At 49.2% G+C, this 25,863-nt stretch overlaps 1 protein-coding gene across 5 annotated transcripts in view; it reads left to right on the top strand.

Annotated features, from left to right (window-relative positions):
- LOC138260995 (catechol O-methyltransferase-like) overlaps window positions 1-25,863 on the top strand; it is a 97,341-nt gene that overhangs the window by 37,156 nt on the left and 34,322 nt on the right. The window contains exon 1 of one of the 5 annotated variants that reach the window (XM_069209579.1): window positions 14,889-15,005. The exons of 3 other annotated variants lie outside the window; for them this stretch is intronic. The gene's annotated coding sequence lies outside the window, so the exon portion shown is untranslated. Of the gene's footprint in view, window positions 1-14,888; window positions 15,006-25,863 lie in introns of those variants that run through there. One more of the 5 variants, XM_069209583.1, reaches the window with a different exon arrangement.

A 25,863-nucleotide genomic window follows, 5' to 3' on the forward strand; every position in this document is an offset into this window, starting at 1 on the left:
TCACTGCCTCCCTCCACTGCCCAACCCTCTCTGCGTGCAGGGCTTATTGGCACCGCCCCCCAGGAGGAGCGCGCGCGTGTGTTGGGTTTCTTGGGGGCAGATACCCCAACAGCGCCTGTCACCTGACCCTCAGTTGGTCCTGTGCTTACCCATTCTGCGCCTCCCTCCCCCTTCCCCGCAGAACAAAAACTTCTGAACCTGAAAGAAAGTTACTGAATCGTGAGCCTCATTCCAATAAGCTCAGGGGCGTAACAAGGACTCCTGAGTTCCAGGGACCTCTTCAGCACAGCCCCTGGCCTGCGTGAGTCCTGAGGGGCGCAAATTCTGTGCGGGGGGGGGGGGGGGGGGGGGGGGGGGGGCTTCCAGTTTCGTTACGCCACTGGACTGGCTGCCCCAGGCTAGGGCGGGGATTGGGGGGGGGGGGGGGGGGGGGGAGGAGGGAGGCAGACACATGAACCCCCCCCCCCCCAGCCTCTGAGCTTGGCCTTCCCTGCCTCTCAGGGAGGCGCGCTTTACAGGCGCTAGAAGGAGGGGAGGGGTGCCTTGTTGGTCGCCGTCAGGCTGGAGGGTGTCCCGAAGTCTGGGGCACTGATCGGCAAGAAAATGCCACCTAGGGGACGACACACATTATCATTTATGGCAAAAACAACTGTATGTGGAGCACATGTAATGGTTGTTTTCAATTGAAAATGTGTTGTCTGTAATGGCAGTGAGAAACCACTCCATGCATACTACGCACTACTACACTTTGCATTACACTACTCAACTCAACTTTACTCCACTCTATTTTACACTACACTACTACACTCTACTTTACACCACTCTACTTTACACTAATCAACTCAACTTTACTCCACTTTACACCACTCTACACTACTACGCTCTAATTTACACTCCTCCACTCTACTTTGCACCACTCCACTTTGCACTACTACACTCTACTTTACACTATTCCACCTTACACTACTCCACTCTACTTTACACTCTACCACTGCACTGCAGTCTGCCCCAATCTACTCCACCCAAATCAACCCCACTCTACTCAAACCTACACTACTCCACCCAGTCTACCCCACTCCACTCCACTCCAATCTACACTACCCCCACCCAGTCTACTCCACTCTACTCCAGTCTACCCCACTCTACTCTAACCTATACTACCCCACCCAGTCTACCACACTCCACTCCAATCTACACTACCCCACCCAGTCTACCCCACTCTACTCCAGTCTACCCCACTGTACTCCAACCTACACTACCCCACCCAGTCTACCCCACTCTACTCCAACCTGCACTACCCACCCAGTCTACCCCACTGTACTCCAACCTACACTAACCCACCCAGTCTACCCCACTCTACTCCAGTCTACACTACCCCACCCAGTCTACCCCACTCTACTCCAGTCTACCCCACTCGACTCCAATCTACACTACCTCACCCAGTCTACTCCAGTCTACCCCACTCTACTCCAGTCTACAATACCCCACTCTACTCCAGTCTACCCCACTCCAATCTACACTACCTCGCCCAGTCTACCCCACTCTACTCCACTCTACACTACCTCACCCAGTCTACTCAACTCTTCTCCAGTCTACCCCACTCTACTCCACTCTACACTACCTCACCCAGTCTACTCAACTCTACTCCAGTCTACCCCACTCTACTCCAACCTACGCTACCCCACCCAGTCTACCCCACTCCACTCTACACTACCCCACCCAGTCTACTCAACTCTACTCCAGTCTACTCCACTCTACACTACCCCACCCAGTCTACCCCACTCTACTCCAATCTACACTACCCCACCCAGTTTACCCCACTCTACTCCAGTCTACCCCACTCTACTCCAACCTACACTACCCCACCCAGTCTACTCCACTCTACTCCAACCAGTCTACCCCACTCTACTCCAACCTACACTACCCAACGCAGTCTACCCCACTCTACTCCAGTCTCACCCTACACCACTCCACTCTACACTACCCCACCCAGTCTACTCAACTCTACTCCAGTATACCCCACCCCACTCCAATCTACACTACCCCACCCAGTCTACTCAACTCTACTCCAGTCTACCCCACTCTACTCCAACCTACACTACCCCACCCAGTCTACCCCACTCTACTCCAGTCTGCCCCACTCTATTCCAGTCTACCCCACTCTACTCCAATCCACACTACCTCACCCAGTCTACCGCAGTCTACTCCAGTCTACAATACCCCACTCTACTCCAGTCTACCCCACTCTACTCGTCTACCCCACTCCAATCTACACTACCTCGCCCAGTCTACCCCACTCTACTCCACTCTACACTACCTCACCCAGTCTACTCAACTCTACTCCAGTCTACCCCACTCTACTCCACTCTACACTACCTCACCCAGTCTACTCAACTCTACTCCAGTCTACCCCACTCTACTCCACTCTACACTACCTCACCCAGTCTACTCAACTCTACTCCAGTCAACCCCACTCTACTCCAACCTACGCTACCCCACCCAGTCTACCCCACTCCACTCTACACTACCCCACCCAGTCTACCCCACTCTACTCCAGTCTACCCCACTCTACTCCAACCTACACTACCCCACCCAGTCTACTCCACTCTACTCCAACCTACACTACCCCACGCAGTCTACCCCACTCTACTCCAGTCTCACCCTACACCACTCCACTCTACACTACCCCACCCAGTCTACTCAACTCTACTCCAGTATACCCCACCCCACTCCAATCTACACTACCCCACCCAGTCTACACCACTTTACTCCAATCTACACTACCCCACCCAGTCTACTCAACTCTACTCCAGTCTACCCCACTCTACACTACCTCACCCAGTCTACCCCACTCTACTCCAGTCTACCCCACTGTACTCCAATCTACACTACCCCACCCAGTCTACCCCACTCTACTCCAGTCTACCCCACTCCAATCTACACTACCCCACCCAGTCTACTCCACTCTACTCCAGTCAACTCCACTCCAATCTACACTACCCCACCCAGTCTACCCCACTCTAGTCCAGTCTACCCCAGTCTACTCCACTCTACTCCAGTCAACTCCACTCCAATCTACACTACCCCACCCAGTCTACCCCACTCTAGTCCAGTCTACCCCACTGTACTCCAACCTATACTACCCCACCCAGTCTACTCCAACCTACACTACCCCACCCAGTCTACCCCACTCTACTCCAACCTGCACTACCTCACCCAGTCTACCCCACTGTACTCCAACCTACACTACCCCACCCAGTCTACTCCACTCTACTCCAACCTACACTAACCCACCCAGTCTACCCCACTCTACTCCAACCTACACTACCCCACTCTACTCCAGTCTACCCCACTCTACTCCAGTCTACACTACCCCACCCAGTCTATCCCAATCTACTCCAGTCTACCCCACTCTACTCCAGTCTACCCCACTCAGTCTGCCCCACTGTACTCCAACCTACACTACCCCACCCAGTCTACTCCACTCTACTCCAACCTACACTAACCCACCCAGTCTACCCCACTCTACTCCAACCTACACTACCCCACTCTACTCCAGTCTACACTACCCCACCCAGTCTATCCCAATCTACTCCAGTCTACCCCACTCTACTCCAGTCTCACCCCACACCACTCCACTCTACACTACCCCACCCAGTCTACACCACTTTACTCCAATCTACACTACCCCACCCAGTATACTCAACTCTACTCCAGTCTACCCCACTCTACTCTACCCTACCTCACCCAGTCTACTCGACTCTACTCCAGTCTACCCCACTCTACTCCAACCTACACTACCCCACCCAGTCTACCCCACTCTACTCCAGTCTACCCCACTGTACTCCAACCTACACTACCCCACCCAGTCTACCCCACTCCACTCTACACTACCCCACCCAGTCTACTCAACTCTACTCCAGTCTACTCCACTCCAATCTACACTACCCCACCCAGTCTACCCCACTCTACTCCAGTCTACCCCACTCTACTCCAACCTACACTACCCCACCCAGTCTACTCCACTCTACTCCAACCTACACTACCCCACGCAGTCTACCCCACTCTACTCCAGTCTCACCCTACACCACTCCACTCTACACTACCCCACCCAGTCTACTCAACTCTACTCCAGTATACCCCACCCCACTCTACACTACCCCACCCAGTCTACACCACTTTACTCCAATCTACACTACCCCACCCAGTCTACTCAACTCAACTCTACTCCAGTCTACCCCACTCTACACTACCTCACCCAGTCTACCCCACTCTACTCCAGTCTACCCCACTGTACTCCAATCTACACTACCCCACTCTACTCCAGTCTACCCCACTCTACTCCAGTCTACCCCACTCCAATCTACACTACCCCACCCAGTCTACTCAACTCTACTCCAGTCAACTTCACTCCAATCTACACTACCCCACCCAGTCTACCCCACTCTAGTCCAGTCTACCCCACTGTACTCCAACCTATACTACCCCACCCAGTCTACTCCAACCTACACTACCCCACCCAGTCTACCCCACTCTACTCCAACCTGCACTACCCCACTGTACTCCAACCTACACTACCCCACCCAGTCTACTCCACTCTACTCCAACCTACACTAACCCACCCAGTCTACCCCACTCTACTCCAACCTACACTACCCCACTCTACTCCAGTCTACACTACCCCACCCAGTCTATCCCAATCTACTCCAGTCTACCCCACTCTACTCCACTCTACTCCAGTCTACCCCACTCAGTCTGCCCCACTGTACTCCAACCTACCCTACCCCGCCCAGTCTACTCCACTCTACTCCAACCTACACTAACCCACCCAGTCTACCCCACTCTACTCCAACCTACACTACCCCACTCTACTCCAGTCTACCCCACTCTACTCCAGTCTACACTACCCCACCCAGTCTATCCCAATCTACTCCAGCCTACCCCACTCTACTCCAGTCTGACCCCACACCACTCCACTCTACACTACCCCACCCAGTCTACACCACTTTACTCCAATCTACACTACCCCACCCAGTCTACTCAACTCTACTCCAGTCTACCCCACTCTACTCCAACCTACACTACCCCACCCAGTCTACCCCACTCTACTCCAGTCTACCCCACTCTACTCCAACCTGCACTACCCCACCCAGTCTACCCCACTCTACTCCAACCTGCACTACCCCACCCAGTCTACCCCACTGTACTCCAACCTACACCAACCCACCCAGTCTACCCCACTCTACTCCAGTCTACCCCACTCTACTCCAGTCTACACTACCCCAACCAGTCTACCCCAATTTACTCCAGTCTACCCCACTCAGTCTGCCCCACTCTACTCCAATCCACACTACCTCACCCAGTCTACTCCAGTCTACAATACCCCACCCAACTCGTCTACCCCACTCTACTCCAGTCTACCCCACTCTACTCCAGTCTACCCAACTCCAATCTACACTACCTCGCCCAGTCTACCCCACTCTACTCCACTCTACACTACCTCACCCAGTCTACTCAACTGTACTCCAGTCTACCCCACTCTACTCCAACCTACGCTACCCAGTCTACACCACTCCACTCTACACTACCCCACCCAGTCTACTCAACTCTACTCCAGTCTACTCCACTCCAATCTACACTACCCCACCCAGTCTACCCCACTCTACTCCAATCTACACTACCCCACCCAGTTTACCCCACTCTACTCCAGTCTACTCCAACCTACACTACCCCACCCAGTCTACTCCACTCTACTCCAACCTACACTACCCCAACCAGTCTACCCCACTCTACTCCAACCTACACTACCCCACGCAGTCTACCCCACTCTACTCCAGTCTCACCCTACACCACTCCACTCTACACTACCCCACCCAGTCTACTCAACTCTACTCCAGTCTACCCCCCTCCACTCCAATCTACACTACCCCACCCAGTCTACACCACTTTACTCCAATCTACACTACCCCACCCAGTCTACCCCACTCTACTCCAGTCTACCCCACTCTACTCCAGTCTACCCCACTCTACTCCAATCTACACTACCTCACCCAGTCTACCCCCACTCTACTCCAGTCTACAATACCCCACCCAGTCTACCCCACTCTACTCCAGTCTACCCCACTTGATTCAAAACTATGCTACTCTAATCTTTCCAATCTACTCTACTCCAATCTACACTACTCCAATGCACCCCACTCCAATGTACCCAACTCCACTCCAATCTACCACAATCTGTCCACTCTTCCCAAGTCTACCGTTCCCCACTCCAATCTATCCTACTCTACCCAATCTACTTCACTCCAGCCTATCCCAATCTACCCCACTCCACTCAAACCTAACCCACTCCCCTGAAATACACCCCACCTCCACTCCATTTCAATTCGACCCACCCCAATCACCCCTACTCCATTCTAACATAATCCATTCTACCCAATATTCTCCAATCTACCACAATCTGTCCACTGTTCCCCAGTCTACCCTTCTCCACTCCAATCTATCCAACTCCACTCTACCTCAATCTTCCCCACTGCAGTCTATCCCAATCTACCACACTCCCCTGAAATCAATCCCCCTCTCCAATCCACCCCCACTCCATTCCAATCTACCTTACTCCGATCTACCTCACCTTAATGTATCCCACTCCAATCTACCACAATCTATTCCAATCTACCCACTCAACTCTACCCCAATCTATCCCACCCTACTCCACTACAACCTACCCCATTCTACCCCACTCCACTCTAACCAAATCTGCTCTACTCTACCCAAATCTACCCGTCTACTCCACCACGCACTGCGCCGCTAACTTTGAGTCATGCTAAACAGCAGACACACTGGTGTACAACATGGCTAAAACACATTGCCAAAGCCAATGGGTCTTACATTGCTTTGCCAATGCTTGTTTACTCTTCTTAGTCACCACTCTGATGGTTTCCTGGCAGCTGAATTGTTGGCAAAGGGGGCCAATGGGATTTCATCAAGATGGGGGTGATGTGATCATATTTTGTCAGATCCTGAATGAGTCATGGTTTTGCATGTAAGATGCCCTTAATGAGGGCCATCAAAGCTGGACTGGCTGTATAGGGTAGTAGAGTGGTCTATGGTGGAGTGGGCTGTTTTTTTGGCTGTTTGTGTGCCTGTTTTCAATTGTCTGCCGCAGACCGTCCTCGTACCACGCATCAGGGGTGAGACTAACGCATTTTAGTGCTGATGTCCACGTCACTTCACTAAAATGCATTAGTCGAGCCTTACAGCGCCTTGAAACACATCACAAGGCACGTTCTTCCAGCAGCTGCATTTAAAGAACGAGTGCGCTGTACTGGCCAGATGCGTGTGCTCTGTCTTCTTTAATTCTCCTTATAAATGCTCACAGATCATAAACAAACTCTACAGGCACTGGTCTCACAGGAAGTGATTTTATCACCAACTTCAAGCCGAGCCCCGTTCTGCAGCTCTCGTGATCTTCTAACAATTCGGGGCCGGCGGGGCTCGGGTTGCCTGGCTTCTGGTTGCACAAGTTGTGGACTGGTAACCCCTGTGAAGGTGCTCACAGAAGGTTGTATTGTGAGTCATTTAATGTTGGAGCTGCTAAGCTGGGCACAGGACTCCTGACACAGACGCCGCTCTTCTTCCCCACTTTTATGTCAGAAGTAGGAGTATTTGTAGGACCCCGAGCTGGGGCTGGAGGGCTCCGAGTGCTTGGTCTCCATCCCGGGCCCTCCAAGCCTGCAAACCGTTTGACGGTGATATGAAGGTGACCGAGGGGTGCATGCACGTCCTGCTCCCCTGTGCTACATGCAACAACAGATTCGTGGCTGAGGGCCAAATGTAGCAAGACATTAGCGCCTCGCAAATGGCAAAAAATGCCGTTTGCGAGGCGCTAATGCCTGCACGCGATGTAGAAACACATTTTGCGAGTCGGAACTGACTCGCAAAATGTGTTTCCGACTCGCAAATAGGAAGGGGTGTTCCCTTCCTATTTGCGAGTCGCACCGCGATGTATTCAACTCGCAGTTACCATCCACTTGAAGTGGATGGTAACTCATTCGCAAACGGGAAGGGGTCCCCATGGGACCCCTTCGCCTTTGTGAATGATCACAAAATTATTTTTTCAGAGCAGGCAGCTGTCCTATGGACCACTGCCTACTCTGAAAAAAACCGAAACAAAAGGTTTCGGTAATTTTTTCTATTTGCAGCTTGTTTTCCTTTAAGGAAAACGGGCTGTAGATAGAAAAAAACACTGCTTTATTGAAAAGCAGTCACGGAAATGGTGGTCTGCTGTCTCCAGCAGGCCACCATCCCCGTGAGTGCCCAGACTCGCTATGGGGTCGCAAACTGCGACCCACCTCATGAATATTAATGAGGTGGGTCTTTGCGACCCCATAGCGAGTCGCAGAAGGTGTCTGAGACACCGTTCTGCACAGCAAATTGAGAGTCGGAAGGACTCGCAATTTGCAACTCGCAATTTGCTTTCTACCTACATCTGGCCCTTAGTAGCAAGCACTTCAAAAGAAGCGCAAAGAAGCGCGATCGCAGTGATTTGCGAAATAACTATGAAAATAATGCGCGCATTAACAAAGGCCATACATTTTTCATTTTTTGCTGAGTTTGTGCATGCAAGTGTCTTTGAGGGGGATGTGTGAATGTATTAATGGTTGTGCATTGATGGGTACGTTAGCACATTCATGGGTGGTTGAATGCATAGTTGAGTGTTTGCAAGAGTGGATGAGGTAAGTGTGTCTGTGTGCATGGATGGATGAAAGCGTGGCTGAGGGCATGGATCCATATATGAAGGAGTGCTACATAATGTAAATGTAAATTTGCACTTGTATAGCGCACTACTCACCCGTTAGGGTCTCAAGGCGCTGTACTCATACCGCTGTGGAACCCCTCCTGGCTTTTCCCTGTGAGGTGCCCACTCCCTGGGCACCCCCAGGGTGAAGCCAGGCATCCAAGCGCTGTTGGGGCCGTGGTGGAGATTAAGCAAGCTATTGCCCAGAGTTGCAGAGTGGGACACATTAATTAGATTAGGCACCGAGGCGAGAATTATCTGGTCCAAGGGAATTGAGCCCAAGACCTGCCGAAGCGGGACTTGAACCCTGGTCTTGAGCCAGATCTCTGCTTCAGGGTCTGCCGCTCAGTGGATGAGTAGAAGAATCTGTTTACCAAGGAACAGGCGTGTGCAGTGATTATTAAGTGCATGAACAGATCAATAGATGAATAAAGTAAGAAGAGTGCATGAATGGACAAACAAGTGAGTAAGTAGATGAGAAAACAGATGCTTATATATGAGTTAGTGAGTGCATGAAGAGATAAGTGCATCGATAAAGGTTTGGGTGAATGAATGCATAGATGGATGACTGGGTGTTTAATGTTGCCCTGAGTTCGTACAGTTTGTGGCAGATGAAGCTGAAAGGTGGTAGGACATATAAGAGGAGACAACACAGACCAAACAAACACCTATGGAAAAGAACAGAGCAGACTATTCAGAGGCAGTAGATCTGACCCCCAGCTCACTTTGAACACACCTTCATCCCTCTGTCACAGGAACCACTCCCAGTCACCACTCATCAGGTGTTACACTAATGCATTTTAGTGCTGTTCTCCGGACAATGGCACTAAAATGCTAATGTTGCACACAATTGTCGCTGTTGCACCTGGCCTTTTTTGCAGGGTTATTCCCAGTCTTTTTGCCTCCTTCCTACTACTTTTTCTGACCAGTGTTTTTTGACTTTAGGACTCTGGGCACTTTAACACTGCTAAACAGTGGTAAAGTGCATATGTTTTCTGTAAATTGTATTGTTGATTGGTTTATCCATGATTGGCATATTTGATTTACTGATAAGTCCCTGGTAAAGTGCACCAGATGTGCCAAGGGCCTGTAAGTCAAATGCTACTAGTGGGCCTGCAGCACTGGTTCCCACCCACATTAGTAGCCCTGTAAACATGGCTCAGACCTGCCACTGCAGTGTCTGTGTGTGCAGTTTTAAACTGCCAATTCGTCTTGCCAAGTGTACCCACTTGCCAGGCCTGGACCTTCCCTTTTCATACATGTAAGGCACCCCTAAAGTAGGCCCTAGGTAGCACCATGGGCAGGGTGCAGTGTATGTTAAAGGCGGGACATGTACTGACGTGTGTTACATGTCCTAACAGTGAAATACTGCCAAATTCGGTTTTCACTGTGCAAGGCCTATCTCTCTCATAGGTTAACATGGGGGCTGCCTTTGAATATCCCTAAAGCGCAGATTCCCTTTGAGAGCAGATAAAAATGTGGAGTTTAGGGTCACTGAACTCACAATTTAAAAATACATCTTTTAGTGAAGTTGGTTTTTAAATTGTCTGTTTGAAAATGCCACTTTTAGAAAATAGCCATTTTCTTGCTTAAACCATTTAGTTACTCTGCCTGTTTGGGAATTGTCTGTCTGGGTCAGTTTGACAGTTGGGCTCTTTTGCACCTCTCTCTAGACAGTGACACAAAGGGGGCTTGGGTGTAGCCTGCATATCCTGATGAGCCGTCTCTGCTAGGATGGAGGGGAGGAGTGGTCACTCACACCTGAAAGGACTGTGCCTGCCCTCACACAATGCAGTCTCCAACCCCTGGTGTGTGTCTGGGGCCTGGCCTGGACAAGGAAGGATATTGCAAACACTTGAGACTTTGCTGTGAAGTTTGCCAACTTCAAAGACAGAAAGGGGTATAAGAAGAACACCCAAAACCCCAGACTTTTAGAATCTTTCTGGAACCAAGAGGAACCTCTGCAAGGAGAAGAGCTGAAGAGCTGGAGGAGGAGTACTGTCCCTTTGCTGTGTTGCTTTGCTGGACTGGACTGCAGTTGCTGTTTCTGTCTGAAAAGAGTGCAAAGGGTGAACTTTGCTGTGTATCCTGCTTGAGAAAGTTCTCAAAGGGCTTGGAGTAGAGCTTGCCTCCTGTTGGAAGTCTCAGGGACACCAAAGACTTCAGTTTCCTCTACCTGCAGCAATAGGACCTGTGTGTTCTTGCTGTACAAGAAGAAAAACCACAGCGACGCGCCAAAGACGCTGGCCTGCACCGAGACCAGCTGACGCCGCACGGAGTCGCATTGCCCCACTTCGCACCGCGACCCTGGGCTCACGGACACAGCCATCAGACGACTTCACTGAGCTGCTGCTTGCACCGCGACCTCTGGGCCCGCACTCGGCATCGCCTGCTCACACTGCAGCCTGGGCATCCCCGATGTCGCCACTCCTGCTGACGACGCGGCTGCGGCCTGAACCATGGCCTGTGGATACCGCTAGTGAGGAGCACGAAGCACCGTCCCGTTCCATAGCCCCTGTCCACCAGCACCATTGACTCCAGTTTGTCACCAGGCATCCCTCCCTGCACCGTGGCCTGTGGACACCTCTCATGAGGGTCACGAAGCACCGTCCCGTCCCACACCGCTGGCTTGGGCTTACCGACGACAGCGCTTCAGCAACGACGACGCCACTGCCTGTACTGTGACCTGTGGACACCACACATCACACCGCCCCACTTCACACCGCAGCCCTGGTCTCACCGATGCCTCTGGATGCCGTCACCGAGCCGCTGCCTACACCGTGACCTATGGGCACAGCACGTTGCAACATCCGGCTTCACACTGCAGCCCTCACTCCATTGCTTCTGACTTTCTTAGCCCGATCTGTAATGCATGTGACTTCAAGGGCCCGATGACTCACGCACTGACTCCGGAACAGGCGCCTCTCTCTGGCGCTCACCGCGAGGATCACGACGCCCTGCAAATCCAAAGTTACTGTTTGCCGGTCTTCCCAACACCATAGCTGGCCCGTGGCGCTGCAGCCGGCCTGATCTGTTGGTTTTGTTGATCACGACGCTGTGATCGCCCCAGGTGGAGCTATCTACTTCAAGGAACTGTATTTTTAAGATAAATCTTACACAATTCATATTTTCATTACTGTATGTTGGATTTTTATCATTTTGGTCTTGTTTTACACAGATAAATATTGTCTATTTTTCTAAAACTGGTGAGGTGTCCTTTTGTAGTGTTTTTACTATATTACTATGTGTTATGTGCAAATGCTTTACACATTGCTTCTGAGATAAGCCTGATTGCTTGTGCCAAGCTACCAAGGGGGTGAGCAGGGGTTATCTGAGCGGGTATCTCCTCTATCCTAACTAGAGTGAGGGTCCCTACTTGGACAGGGTTCAAACCGACTGCCAACTAGAGACCCCATTTCTAACAGTTGCTCTAATATTGTCAGAATTTAAACATTTTCATTTCTATTTATTCACAACAAAATCATTGTTTTTAGGTCTCTTCTCTTGACATGCATGTGTCGGAACCGAGAATGCTGCGTCTACATCGTGGGCTTCAGTCCACCCACAGCCTTCCCATTTGCTGCCACCATCGTCTATCTATTTTGCAGCATCTGTTTGTCAAGGACATGCATACATCATGCCTTTTCCAGTGTTTAGCCCTCCCCAAGAGTACTGGCCAACTACAGTTAATGTTGACACCGTCCATGTTTTTAGCCATTTTTTGGGACTACTTTTTCATTTTGTTTTCAATGGCTGACCGGTCCTGTCTCACATTAGGAATAGTATTGTTCCTGACGCTTGGGTTTTCGTATGGCTGCTTTCTTTTTTTGTGCCTCTCTGCCTGTTTTCTGTTTGTTTTTTGCCTTCTGTTTGTGCCATTCTGCTCTTTTCTTGACTTCTATTTCTGCCTTTCTGCTCGCTTTAATTCTCCTTTCGTGACGTCCGTATCTGCCTTTCTGCTCGTTTCTGCACCTGTTTCTGCCTTTCTGCTTGTTTATTCTTCAGTTTGTGCCATTCTGTTTCTGCCATTGTGCTAGTTTCTTGACTTCTATTTCTGCCTTTATGCTCGTTATATGCTCCTTTCATACCATCTATTTCTGCCTTTCTGATCGATTCTTGACCTCAGTTTCAGCATTTCTGTTTGTGTATTCCTCTGAGCCTTTCTGCTTGTTTCTTGACTTCTGTTTGTGCCTTTCTGCTAGTTTCTTGCACTCTGTGCCTTTCTGCTAGTTTCTTGCACTCTGTGCCTTTCTGCTAGTTCTTGCACTTTGTGCCTTTCTACCTATTTCTTGCCCTGTGTGTCTTTCTAATTTTTCTTGCTCTCTGTTTCTGCTATCCGGCATGTTTTCCGCTCACTTCTTGCCCTGTTTGTGCCTTTCTGATGTTTGTTTGCCTTGTTTGTGCCTTTCTGCTCATTTCTTGCCTTGTGACTTTTTGCTTGTTTTATGCTTATTTCTTGCCCTCTGTATCTGCCTTTCTGCTTGTTTCTTGCCCTCCGTTTGTGCCTTTCTTCTTGTTTCTTGCCCTCCGTTTGTGCCTTTCTGCTAGTTTTTAGCCCGCTGTTTGTGCTTTTCTGCTGCTTTCTTGCCCTCTGTGCCTTTCTACCTGTTTTTTGCTTGCCATGCAAATCCCTGTCCACTGTTGCTTCTTTTCCCTGCCATCCACCCACTCGTCCTTTCTTCTTTACCTCCACCGCCCCTGTCTCATCTCATCCCCGCCCGCCTTCCTTCATGCCTGGATTTTACAACTCTTTCCATGGCTTCAGTGACCCGAGAGCTCTTGGTCCCGCAGTGCAACTAGCTTTCGGGTCCAAATACAGGCCCTCTGTCCCATCCGTGATCCGCCCTCAGCGCTGCAGCTGACACTCCCCACCCGGCCTTCCGTTCACCCCCCACTGCACTTCCGTTCACCATCCCTCCCCTTGTCAAAGGCAATAGGTCGCCCATTGCCGAGACCTATTGACTTTGTCAATGCATGTTACTCATGGATCTGATACTACGTACAAGCATTGGCAAAGCCAACAGGTCTGGAACATGTTAATCATATGTTTGTTAAGATCTTTCTCGTTGCTCAGATGGGTATCATTTCTGATATTTATACGTTTCTCTCGTCTTCATGGCTTGATTTTGCTCGGGGGAAGTGTCACTCGTAGCCTTTGAAACGTCACTCATAATTACACTGAGATTATGAAAATGACACACACAAGCAATCTGAAACCTCGGGAGCTATGCCAGTGCCGGGCCGGTTCTTAATGTTACTGTTCCTGTTATTAAACAAACATTGGCTGCTGCAAGCTCTAATCCATGCTGTCTTCCATGCCTCACAAAACATTTCTACAGTGTCTCTTGCAGTCTGCCCCTGATGGAACTCCCTCAAGCCCTGCACTGAATTTATCTCCCGTGACCTCCTCTGGTGCATGGGCCTCGAGGGCCACAGTCTGCCCCTGCAGGGCTTCCTCTGGTGCATGGGCCTCGGGGCCCCAGTCTGCCCCTACAGGGCCTCCTCTGGTGCACGGGCCTCGGGGGCCCAGTCTGCCCCTGCGGGGCCTCCTCTGGTGCACGGGCCTCGGGGGCCCAGTCTGCCCCTGCGGGGCCTCCTCTGGTGCACGGGCCTCGGGGCCCCAGTCTGCCCCTGCAGGGCCTCCTCTGGTGCATGGGCCTAGGGGCCCAAGTCTTTCCCTGCGGGACCTCCTCTGGTGCATGGGCCTAGGGGCCCAAGTCTTTCCCTGCGGGACCTCCTCTGGTGCACGGGCCTAGGGGCCCCAGTGGGGGCCCCCTCTGGTGCATGGGCCTCGGGGCCCCAGTCTGCCCCTGCGGGGCCTCCTCTGGTGCATGGGCCTCGGGGCCCCAGTCTTTCTCTGCGGGGCCTCCTCTGGTGCATGGGCCTCGGGGCCCCAGTCTGCACCTGCGGGGCCTCCTATGGTGCATGGGCCACAGGGCCCCAGTCTACCCCTGCGGGGCCCCCCTCTGGCAGTGCGCCGGAGCCACACACTGGCCTGGGCTGCAGCTCCCGGTGCCAAGAGAAGAGTTTGTTGGCCTCTTCCGCTCCAGGCCTCCTCTTTCTCTCCTCCCTCCCTCCCACCCCTGGGGCTGGCGGACTATAAAGACCTCCTTGTTCGGCGCCCTCTGTCCCTTCCTGCTCTCGCACTGCGAGGGGGAGAGAGTGAGCCGAGGTCCCGTCTGTGGCACAGGCGCTGCACCCTGCGGGGGAGGTGAGTACACCCCCGCACAGATCATAACTTTTAAGCAAATGTTGAGCAGGGGGAGGGCAGCAGAAAATGAGGGGGGTTTCCTGAGTGTGAATAAACGGGCTGGCATTAGGGAGAGGGGCATCTTGCACCGTGGGTCGGGTGCCCCTGCCGGGTACGAGTCGTGAGGGCACGGGAGTATAGTTGCAGGAGTGGGGGCTGCACAAGGCTCCCTCACTCCGAGGGAGACTCTTTGAGTGACCAATGGTGCCTCTGTGCCATAAGCCCGGCCCCCATAGCTCGCAAGTCTCCCTGAGTTTGAGGGAGTTCCCTGAGTGACCAATGGCATCTCTGTGCCTGACAACACCGCCCCCACCATAGCTCGCAAGCCTCCCTGACTTTGAGGGAGATCCCCGGAGTGACCAATGGCATCTATGTGCCCCAAAACACCGGCAGTCTAGTTCGCAAGTCTCCCTGAGTTTGAGGGAGTTCCCTGAGTGACCAATGGCATCTCTGTGCCCGACAACGCCGGCACCGATAGCTCGCAAGTCTCCCTGACTTTGAGGAAGTTCCCTGAGTGACCAATGACAAGCCTCCCCGCCCATCTCTCGCTCCACTGTAGACGCCTTGCAAACGTCCCTGAGAGCATGCTTGCAAACGCCACAGGTCTCCGTGAAAGGGACACTCGTATTGAGGGGCACTGGCGGGGAGTTCTCAAGATAGAATGGGGGCTACCCTGCCGCCGTCTCCTCACTCCTAAAACCTTTTATCAGCGCTTTGAAGCGGTCCCATAGCGCCAATAACTTATTTAGAGGCCGCAGTGCATCACGGGATGCTGAAACGACGTGAACTGATCACCAAGCCTGCTTGGGCTCACCCCACGGAGGGAGTCTGGGGGCCTGCCTGGCTCCAGCCTTCAGTCAGGGAGGGGCGTCTGCGTGGGAAGCTGGGGTGCGTGCACCCCTGGGGTACAGAGAAAGGCAGGGGCGGATTGGGGTACTAAAAATATGCCCAGGGGTCAAATAAAAGTGGCCAACATTTACGAACTGCGTAGTGTTAAAAAAAAAAAAGTGTGTCCCGCGTTTCTAAATATTGCAATTCTTGACTTTTTAACACCACGTGTCCTTGTGCACGCTGCGGTTTATGCAGATGGTAATGTTGTACAAATATTGACACGTCCCAGCTCTCCTGCCCACAAACTGTGATTGGTCCACACTGCTTGTGACGAGAGGACAGCATTCACCGCCTGCTTCAGTCTTTATTTAAAGATGCTCACGACACCAGCATGGACGTCAACTCGCCGAATTGCGAGCAGTAGCGGAATTGACGTCACACGCCCTTTCACCTCAACTCTCTCTCTCTCTCTCTCACACACACACACACTTACTTTCAAACTTACATACACGCGCTCATAAACACACACTCACCCCTGGCACCTACACAAGACTCCTCTCACCTGACCTCATGTGAGCAACCAACCGAAAAATAACTTTCTGAGTGCTACATAAAGAGTGGTTAGTAGCAGAGCGTCGCCACCCTCCCCCCAGCAGCAGCAAACTGAAAAATAAAAAAGATTGTTCAAGCAGCGTGCACTCCCCTCAGTGCGCATGTGTGTTTGGCCAGCTTTCTCAGGACGGCCAAACACACATGCGCACTGAGCTGTCTCCAACCCGGCACTGTGTTGCTGGGTTGGATGCGGCAGGCCCAGGCTCCCTTTCTGCCTAGGAGCACCAAGCCAGGGTGCTCGGGCCAATCCTAACGCTGCTCTCATGCTGCTAGTAGCATGAGGGCAGCGTTAGGATTGGCCGCAGGGCATGCTGGGAGCTTCTGCCTGCAGTGAGTGAAGACAGAGGGGTGGCGCCGCGAGTCAAGTATTTTTTTTTTTTTTTTTTTTAATTTGTAGTGTTTGTTTAGTGCCCACCCGACCTGCCACTTTGCTCCACAGGACCCGTCCCTGGGGCTTAGGCTCCACCCATGTTCGTTCCCTTGAGTACAGGATTTGATTCGGATGATTTTGCGTGATTCCCATGAAAAGAGTGCTTGCATTGCACTTTTTGGCATCTGGCAAAGCTTATACTCTGTTCCATTGGGCTGAGTTGGTAATAGTGGCAGCCCTGTGATCATGGCCATTATTATGAAATGTTATGATAAAGGCAGTAGGCCTGACATTTATTGTGAGAAGCGCACATTAAGATGAATCCATTGACAGACTGTTATTACTCTATATCAGAGGTCTTCAAACTGGGGGGCCTGAAGTGATCCCAGGGGGGGCCCCAGATTCTGGCCAAAATAAATATTATACAGATAACAGGCCTTTATTTTAAGCAGGAGGATGTTATTGCAGTTTTAAAAAGGTAACCGTACCTAACTGCAATGTTTAAATAGGTTTAGACATATTTAAACATTGCCATGTTTATAAAATAATTGTGAAAAATTCTGAGGGGGGCCCAATTATTTTTATTTTTCAACTGGGGGGGCGCGGCATTACATAGTTTGGAGACCTCTGCTCTATATGGAGCCTCCAGAGAAGGATTTTGGTAAATAGAATCCAACAGATTGTAGTAGACAAGGTTTTTTTTGTTGGTAACTCCTTGTGGCAAACCTTGGACAGAGAAGGTTTTTTTCTGTGAGTTGCCTTGTTGGGTCCTCTTAGGAGAGATAGTACTGTGCTTGGCCATGGGTCAGGCTGGCGTATAGGGCAACTGGACTGTGCCTGACAGGCTAGTCAGATAGGTCACTGTGTGGGCCATTTTTTTGTTGTTTGTTGTTTTTTGCTGTTTGCTCTCCTGTTTTATGGTCTGCTTGACTCATGTTTACTATTGATTTCCCTGATACTAAAACAAACTTTGCCTGCAGCAAGCTCAAATCCATGCAGTCTTCCATGCCTTGCAAAACAGTTTTGCAATGTCTTTACAAGATCAAAACTTTCCCAATTTGCAAACATGAGCGTCTTTTTTTAAGCTTTGTACTTAACTAATGATGGGAGGCCACTTTTATTTTGGCACCAGGGTCCATTTTCGCCCAGTCCAACCCATGCTCAGGCAACTGTAATCTTGTTTACCTTTGAACTTTTGTGGCTGCATCTGATGGTTGCGTTGTGAAAAACCTTCTGCTCAGTACTGTAGGCCTGCGTTGGTTATGGTGACAAGCTATATGCCTGACTGTAGCACTGGGAAATGGTATAACTGATGGCATAGGTCTGATCTCCTTATTATGAAAAGTTATGACAAAGGGTGCTGGCCTAGCTTATTCATCCAGACAAGCTTTTGTTAAGGCCAGTGGACCTTTTATAGTGGGTTGGTATCAGATGGTGTTAGAGGCTATAAACAGCCATTTTGTTACATTGTATCCCACAGATTACCGTAGTAGGCAAGGGTTTTTGATGCTGGCCCCCACCCTCACAAACCCTTTGAGTTTCACTGTGATGATTCTTGCAAGGCTGTATTCAGAAGTGTTGTATATTGATTTACTAATGTATATTTACCTGAATAGGCCGGTGTTAGTTATGGTGTCAAGCCAAAGGTACAGGAAATAAGATTTATCGGTTCATTGGTAAAAGTTATGCTAGATTCCATAGGTTTGATCTGTTTATTATGAAATATTATGTCAAAGCCAAAAGGTCTAACTCACTTAGGCCCATAGTTATACTTTTTTAGCACTGCATTTGGGTAATTTCATGATGCAAAAGCGGCGCAAACTTGCAAAATACAATTGTATTTTGTAAGTTAGCGCCATTTTTGCATAAAAAAGCGGCGCAAATGCAGCACTAAAAAAGTATAAATGTGGGACTTATTGTGAAACTAATATGATACTACAGCTTGCAAGGCAGTGCTAACAAGTTACTTTTTTCATCTTCAGTAGCCACTTCCTCTAAGCCAAGCAACCATTATAGAGTGCTGTTTTCCACAGTATATCGTTGTTTAACCATTCCAAGATGGCCAACATATTGATTTTAAATGTGGCGGCCATGCCAGAACATTAGAGCAGCAATAGACTATGTACAATATCACTGCATGACGGGCACCTGGTGCTATGTTTAGTTTTGTTATTGCAAGCATAGGCCCACTGCGCTTTCAACGGCTGCATGTTTTATTTTTTCAACTTGTAATATTTAAATTTATCTTGCATATGTTGATCAGTTCGTGTGTGTTTCTTTGTGGTTGTGCCAGAGGGAGAAATCAAGTATGAGTTGGGTTTTATGAAAGGATTCTCGAGTGGAAAGATGAGTGACAGAGTGCACGTTTGAGGCCTTAATGGGGTCCTAAACCCATCAATGATATAAAAGGCAGACCATTTGGAATTGCCAGTGCTTGTTTGGATGTTTGAGGGAGTTTGCACTTAGCCTTCATAACTGCAGAATGTATCTAGGCCAAATTTGCATCCTTATTTTCACACACATTAGGTACTCTAGAGGTACCCAAGATTTGTGGATCCCCCTGTAGGGAACCAAGAAAAAGAGCCAAAAGCAGGCAACATTTTTTAGATAGGAAAAATGTGCTGTGCAAGAAAGTACATGTTTTTTTTCTTCTAAAAATGCCATAAACAAAAGATTCACTATGTACTAAGATCATCTTCTTCCCAGCCTTCAGGGACAGGTTGAGTTGCATTTTTTTGTTTAAGTGGTAGTCGATTTTTTTCCTATTTTTAGTGCATACTACTTACTTGGAATTTGTGGTGGAAACAAGTGAAACTTTATGGGGGAACCCAGAAAAACTATTTCTGAAAAGTAAACAATTCAGAATACAGCAAGTGGACACTAGGGTAGATAATTCAGGGTTTTCTGAAAGAGACTGTGGGTCAGATTACAAGGCTGCTTGTGGTGACTGTTGGACTGCCGGGGCTGTGGCGGTCTGACTGCCACATTATGAAGTTGGCATGCAGACCTGCCAACCCCGCCAGGATCTCCGATCCCGACAGGCTGACGGCGGTGCAGGCTGGAATAATCTCTTAATCAGTCCCTGAATGTGCAAATGAAAAAATAATGAATATAATAAAATAATGAATATCAGGAGGAAAAATGTAAGCTTCATAACGTTTTCATCTGTAATTCGTTTGTCCAGTGGCAGATTTGCAAGTGTGACATACTGTTATGTCAGTCAGGCTTTCCTAGTCGCAGTGATATGAAGCGTTGCAGATACCTACGGCCAACAACAGAGCTCCTGAATATCATGTTTTTTCATAGTGCATCAACTGTACATTAAATCATATTGTAAAATCTAATTAATGAAACATGGGTACAAAGAAAATGTATGCATTTTTTTAATGTGCAGTAGATTTTGATTTTAGGAACCATGGTTATTTGTACACCCCCGAATTTTGGGTTATTTCTACTATCATGTTGTTAGAGAGCATTTAGCAAAATGTGTTCTTTCTTCCACACTGGCTACATTTGCAATCCAAAAATGGATAGCAATTTAATTGATAATAACCAATATTGTACTAATCTGTGTTCCCACACATCTTCCAATAAAAATCATGCCACATTTGTGAGTGAAGTCAATGTAGTGTCAACCAATGTAGTCTTCACAAGTTCAACAGTTTTGGCCCAATCCTATCCAGTGTGTTAGGCCCAGCTACTCATGTGAGGGTACAGGATTTCACAGTAACATGGGGCAATGGTGGATGATAAGTAATTTGCTGTTGGCCAGGAATGCCTCTAATTTCCATTAGCAAAACATGGTCAAATGTATATTTTGGGTCAAAACTTTGACATTTTCAGGGTACTCTGGGTAAAGCAAACATACTGGAATCCATAAAAGCCACCACACTCCAGATTGCCCTTGGTCTGTGTGCATCAGAATTGCCTGGGGTGCTAGGGCTTCCTATGTGTTGCCTACTCCACTTTCCAAGTATATCATTAAATCAAAAAATCAAAAAGTCTACTTTGAAAAGCTGGAGTCACACTTTATACATTACAAAAGCGCCAAAATTGCACTCATACCAAAACAGACTATCAGCTACAAAAAGGTTTGTTTGGCACACGGACCACATCCAGGTGAGCAATGATGTCACGTGGCACTAACCATATTACTGTCTGTTCACTTCTGAAGTTAGCGACCAGTCGCCCATATGCCGCCCACCACAGATCCACTTCAGCGGTTATCTAGAGAACACAACTTTCCACTCAGCACTTTCACACCACACACTGCACCTCACCCAACACTCCCACGGCCCCTGGCAACAAAAGTGTACCACCGTTTAATAACACAACACACTGCCTCAAGACACAATCTTTACACTACCGCAAAGCTGGTCACCCAAATTCATCAATATTGTTCAGTCCACCACTCAGCCGTGTCACGCCTCCAACATCATCAAAATAGCTCTTCAGTTACCGTTCAAGGAAAATTGGGAAAAAACAGCATAAAAAATAAAAATGCAGAACTGTGAGCACTAACACAAACCTTCCTTTTAATAAGGAGTAACCCCAAATGTCCTATGTGTGGTACAAATTAAAAAATTAGGGGTAGTCCAGGGCAGAATTTTAGGGACAGCAGCGTCTGGACTGTCGCTTAATACCCTGTTGGAAGGATAAGTTATGAAAAGTGTCATCGAACCGACAATCTCCAACTGTGTGTACAGCTCCACCTTCAACCCAACAAGGCTCTTGCTAAGAGACTTCTCAAAGTCAAGGAAACGCATCTTGCGCACTGGTCTTGTTGTGCATCAAATGTTTCCATTTGCAACTAGTGCACTACTAGTTTCTTGTACCAGATGCATCTCATATGTGCAGTGTGGTAGGGCTGAAACACCTGGTTGTTTCTGTGACCGCAACCATGGTTTGTTGTAGTCCAGATCACAAATTGGTTTCTGCACTTCTGCCATCTGGCAGTCAACATGTACTGGTAGAGTTGTCTCATCATGATAGGTGGTTAGTTAGTAGGTGTTAGAAGGTCTACGTCCCTTCAGTGACAGAGCTGGATGGAAAACAATTCTTTGCAACGCAAAACATTGCACTGCCCTCTTTCAAGTTTATTTCCCATGAGCTCCTTAAGAAACCTTTCCAGTTGCTCCTGGTTGTGGTTCAAGCAGGAGTGCACCTGGAAAACAGCTCCCGGAACTGCTGTATTGAAATTGTCCAGATACAAGCGATGCCCATTTTTAGGTTTTGCCACTCAGCACTTATGCTGAGCTTTAGATGTCTTTTGTATCTTAATTTTAAAAGGGGCGTGCAGCCCGCCCTTACTTTCTATTTGTTCGTATGCTGTCACTTTGTTTTCGATTGGTTGCAGCCTTCCATTTCCTGTTGTGTTCGTCTTTTCCTTTGTGTGTTTTCTTATCAGTGGAGCATGGACCACGTACTCCTTCCTTTGAACTTTTCCACCTCCTTTTATGGCATTACTTATTTCTTTGGGATTAAGCATGTTTGGCAACTGCATGCATGGTATTTGTGTAGCTCCGTTGTTTCCTAAACCGAAGTTAGTCATTTTCAAATTAAGCAATTCATTTCCGGCACCGTGATTGCCACTATTTTTTATGCATGTTTGGCGTCTGCATGCATGCTACATGTGTAGCTTTGTTATTTTCTAATCCAAAACTGGAGTCATTTTGAACTTAAGCGATTCCCATAGCGTGATTTAACCGCTTTAGTTTTTAACCATATAAACCCTAAGGCTAAAGCATTTGCTTTACACAACTATGTGAAAAAAACCACAACCATTCTTGAAACACTGTTACAAACTGGCTGACTTTTTAAAGGGAGGAGATGTCACTAACCGTTGCCGAAGTGTTGACCGTGAAGGGGAATTACACAACATTTCCATATGTTAAGACATCCATCTTTCCGTCACAATTCTATTTCTTTTATTTTTTGTGTTATTTCGGCACTGCATTTAAGGCTTCTTCTCCCCTGCATGTTAACCCACCACCTCACCAAGATTCCATGGGGACCACCCTGCCATGTCACCGGTGACTCCTTTCAATAGCTCTGCGAAGAGCCGAAGGATTTCCCATCACTCTGTAATGCCATTAATGGGTTTATCTGCAACCTGGCTTTCAAAACCTCCGGGATATTGTGCGTCTGTGGCAGTGCTTTACATATCTTTCAATGCTCCTCAGAGATCTAGTCTTCCACCTCCAAAGACAAAGGAATGGGATTTAATTTTCCGGTTAATTTAAACTTTGTTTGAAGACATGCTCCCACAAATTAATGTGTGCAACTTTGTGTCACAGCCGGTGATGTTTAAGGTTTGGACAGCATCGCTGCAAGAGAAGCCCTGCTGCAAAACAAAACCTGCATGCTGGCATCCCAACCATGTCCTGGGGGGACCACTGCAGCCCGAGTACCTTTGCTGCTGTGGGCCTCGCGCAGTGTGCACAAACATGCAGGGGGTAAGATACAGCAACGCAGATGCTGTGAGACACAAGGATGCCTTCTGGGCTTCGCCACCTGATTCAGGAAGAACGAAATACTGTTTTGTAGCATTGTTTGCAAATAAGAACTCTTTTCTGTTTTTTAAATGTACTTATTGGACCTTCTTTGCATGCTACCGGGATATGTGTGTATTCTTACCTAACACGAAAGATTTCGCTGCTGATGCAATTGTATGTTGATTACAGGCCGGGCTTTGCGAGCACGTGACTTTCTGTTGGCAAGATTACATTTTGAGACATGTTGTCCATGACTGAGGGGAGGCCATAGGTTGTAATGGTTCAGAATTACCAACTATTCTGTAACAGTGTCTTTCCCACGTGATCCGCGCCTGATAAACATGCCATACATTGACGTCAGAACACTTTAAGAACACTTTAAGAACTTTCATCTCTCCTGGTTGCAAAAGTATTTCCTGTTGTTCTGAGTCTCCAAAATAAGGCTGATTGATTCTTATGAATTTGGTATCAATGTACACGGTGGGTTTCTTGCCTCTGGGTTCCACATTTTATAATAATGTTTAGTGGTATCTGGGACACCACGCATCATAACATATTATAAAAACAAATGATGATTTTACAATGGTCTAGTTACATTACATTTCAATAGTATTTATGTTAAAGTTCTCCAGCTCAAAGTTTTTTTTTGTCTAAAGATTAAGCAAATAGATGGATAAAACTGCACAGTGGATGTTCATTCTGTCCTGCTGTTTCCCCGTAAGTCTCGTGACAGACTCATTCTTTCCATAGGGTATATGGTTTATGAAAAGTGGGCCTGGATCAACAGTGATATAGCCTTTTCTACAGAGCACTTATTGCAACAGACAACACCTCCTAAAACAGTGGTTCCCAACCTTTTGACTTCTGTGGACCCCCACTTTATCAATTCTGGAACCCAGGGACCCCCACTGAATCATTATTGGAATCGCCGCCGCAACCCCCCACTGAGTCTTTACTGAAAGCTGGGACCTAATCTCTTAAAATTAATACATTTTCAAAGCAGTCACGGACCCCGCAGGGGTCCCCGGACCACAGGTTGGGAACCACTGTCCTAAAACATTCAGATGTTGGGATGGGACAAGGAGTAATTGTCACGTGACACCACAAATACCTAGAGGTGCCCCTCTTTAAGGGACTTTGTTTGACCTCAGCGCCTGAGCCCAGCACTGCTGGCCACTGGGCGCTATCCAGTTTCCTTCAGAGGGGGGAGCCATCCATGCGTACCCAGCCTCTAGGTTGGTCACAGTTGGTGTAATGCACCACAGGCATGCTTACTGGTTTCTGCTCCAAACAGGTCCGTACCACCGTGTTCGCCTCCGTCCCGCTGATAATCCAGGCCTGCATGTGTGTGTCCCTGCGGTGTGTATCCCATATCACAGGACAGCAGGAGGCTGTGCATCGTTAATGGCCGCTTGTGGATCGCTGCAACCGCTCACCAGATTCCGGCCAGTTCCCAGAAAGTTGCCAGAGGACCCAGTCTATCCCCCATAGTGTCTTCCACTTGATTTGCCCAGGATCACAGGATGCTGCCAACGCCGACACTCAAACCTGGGTCTCCAGTTCCAAGGTTGGCAGCTCTGCTATCCCCATGCGTTAGCTGTGTTAACCCAACACCCCCACCCCTGTACTCTAAAACAATAGTAATACTAACATTGACAAAGACAATAGATCTTGCATTGGCAAAATTTATTGGCTTTGCCAATGCTTGTTTAAAGAGGACGCAGAAGATCCCAAACAATTTCCCCACTGGCCTTGAAGGATTTGGGGCAATTCGAGGGTGAAGAGCTGGAGTCTCCCAGGGTAAACTCGAAGAATGTGAGTGTAACCAGTGTAGCTTACACACAAGTGGTACAACGGGGGCACACCGGGCTCCACACTGGTGCCCCTCTACCTGCAGCTGCCCCCTGAACAGAAGCAAGGACTCGCCCACATATGCATTCTGCACAGGAGCACAAGAGTCAACGAGTCGCACTGTAGAGTCATCCAACACTGGGGGAGCTTCAAGCATCCGATGACTGTCGGATGAGCTCCGGGAAGGGCCTGGCGTGTCAGTGAAACGCCTCTGTTCGTGACCTCAGACGGCCCTGGCACGCACTGCAATGTGTCTCCATTGTACCCCCCCATCAGAAGGGCGAGACCCCCGGGAACACTGGTGGAGGCCACGGGTGCTCTCTGGCATGGGGCCGATCCCTGCCCCTGCTCTGCCCCATGCGCTGATCACCATGGAGGGTGGTTGGAACAACCTTCCCACCAAGAAACCCATCGAGCCAAGGAGGTTGTAAAACTCCACGGAAGTGAAGCTGTCTGTGTCCGTAGAGCGACCGGCAGCACCCGTGAATGGGGCAACAGGCTGGAGTCCATCTGGAGCAACCCACCCAGGTCCCCTCTGCCCGTGCTGCAGGGCACAGCTCTGAGAGAGAGGGTGGGCTGGAGGGCCCCTATCCCTGCCGCGCGCGTCACCCGGGAGGGCTCTGCGGGACCTGCGAAGATGCTGTCAGAGCCCTCCGTGTCC

The sequence above is a fragment of the Pleurodeles waltl genome, chromosome 10 (genome assembly GCF_031143425.1).
Source record: "Pleurodeles waltl isolate 20211129_DDA chromosome 10, aPleWal1.hap1.20221129, whole genome shotgun sequence".
NCBI classification, from domain to species: Eukaryota; Metazoa; Chordata; class Amphibia; order Caudata; family Salamandridae; genus Pleurodeles; species Pleurodeles waltl.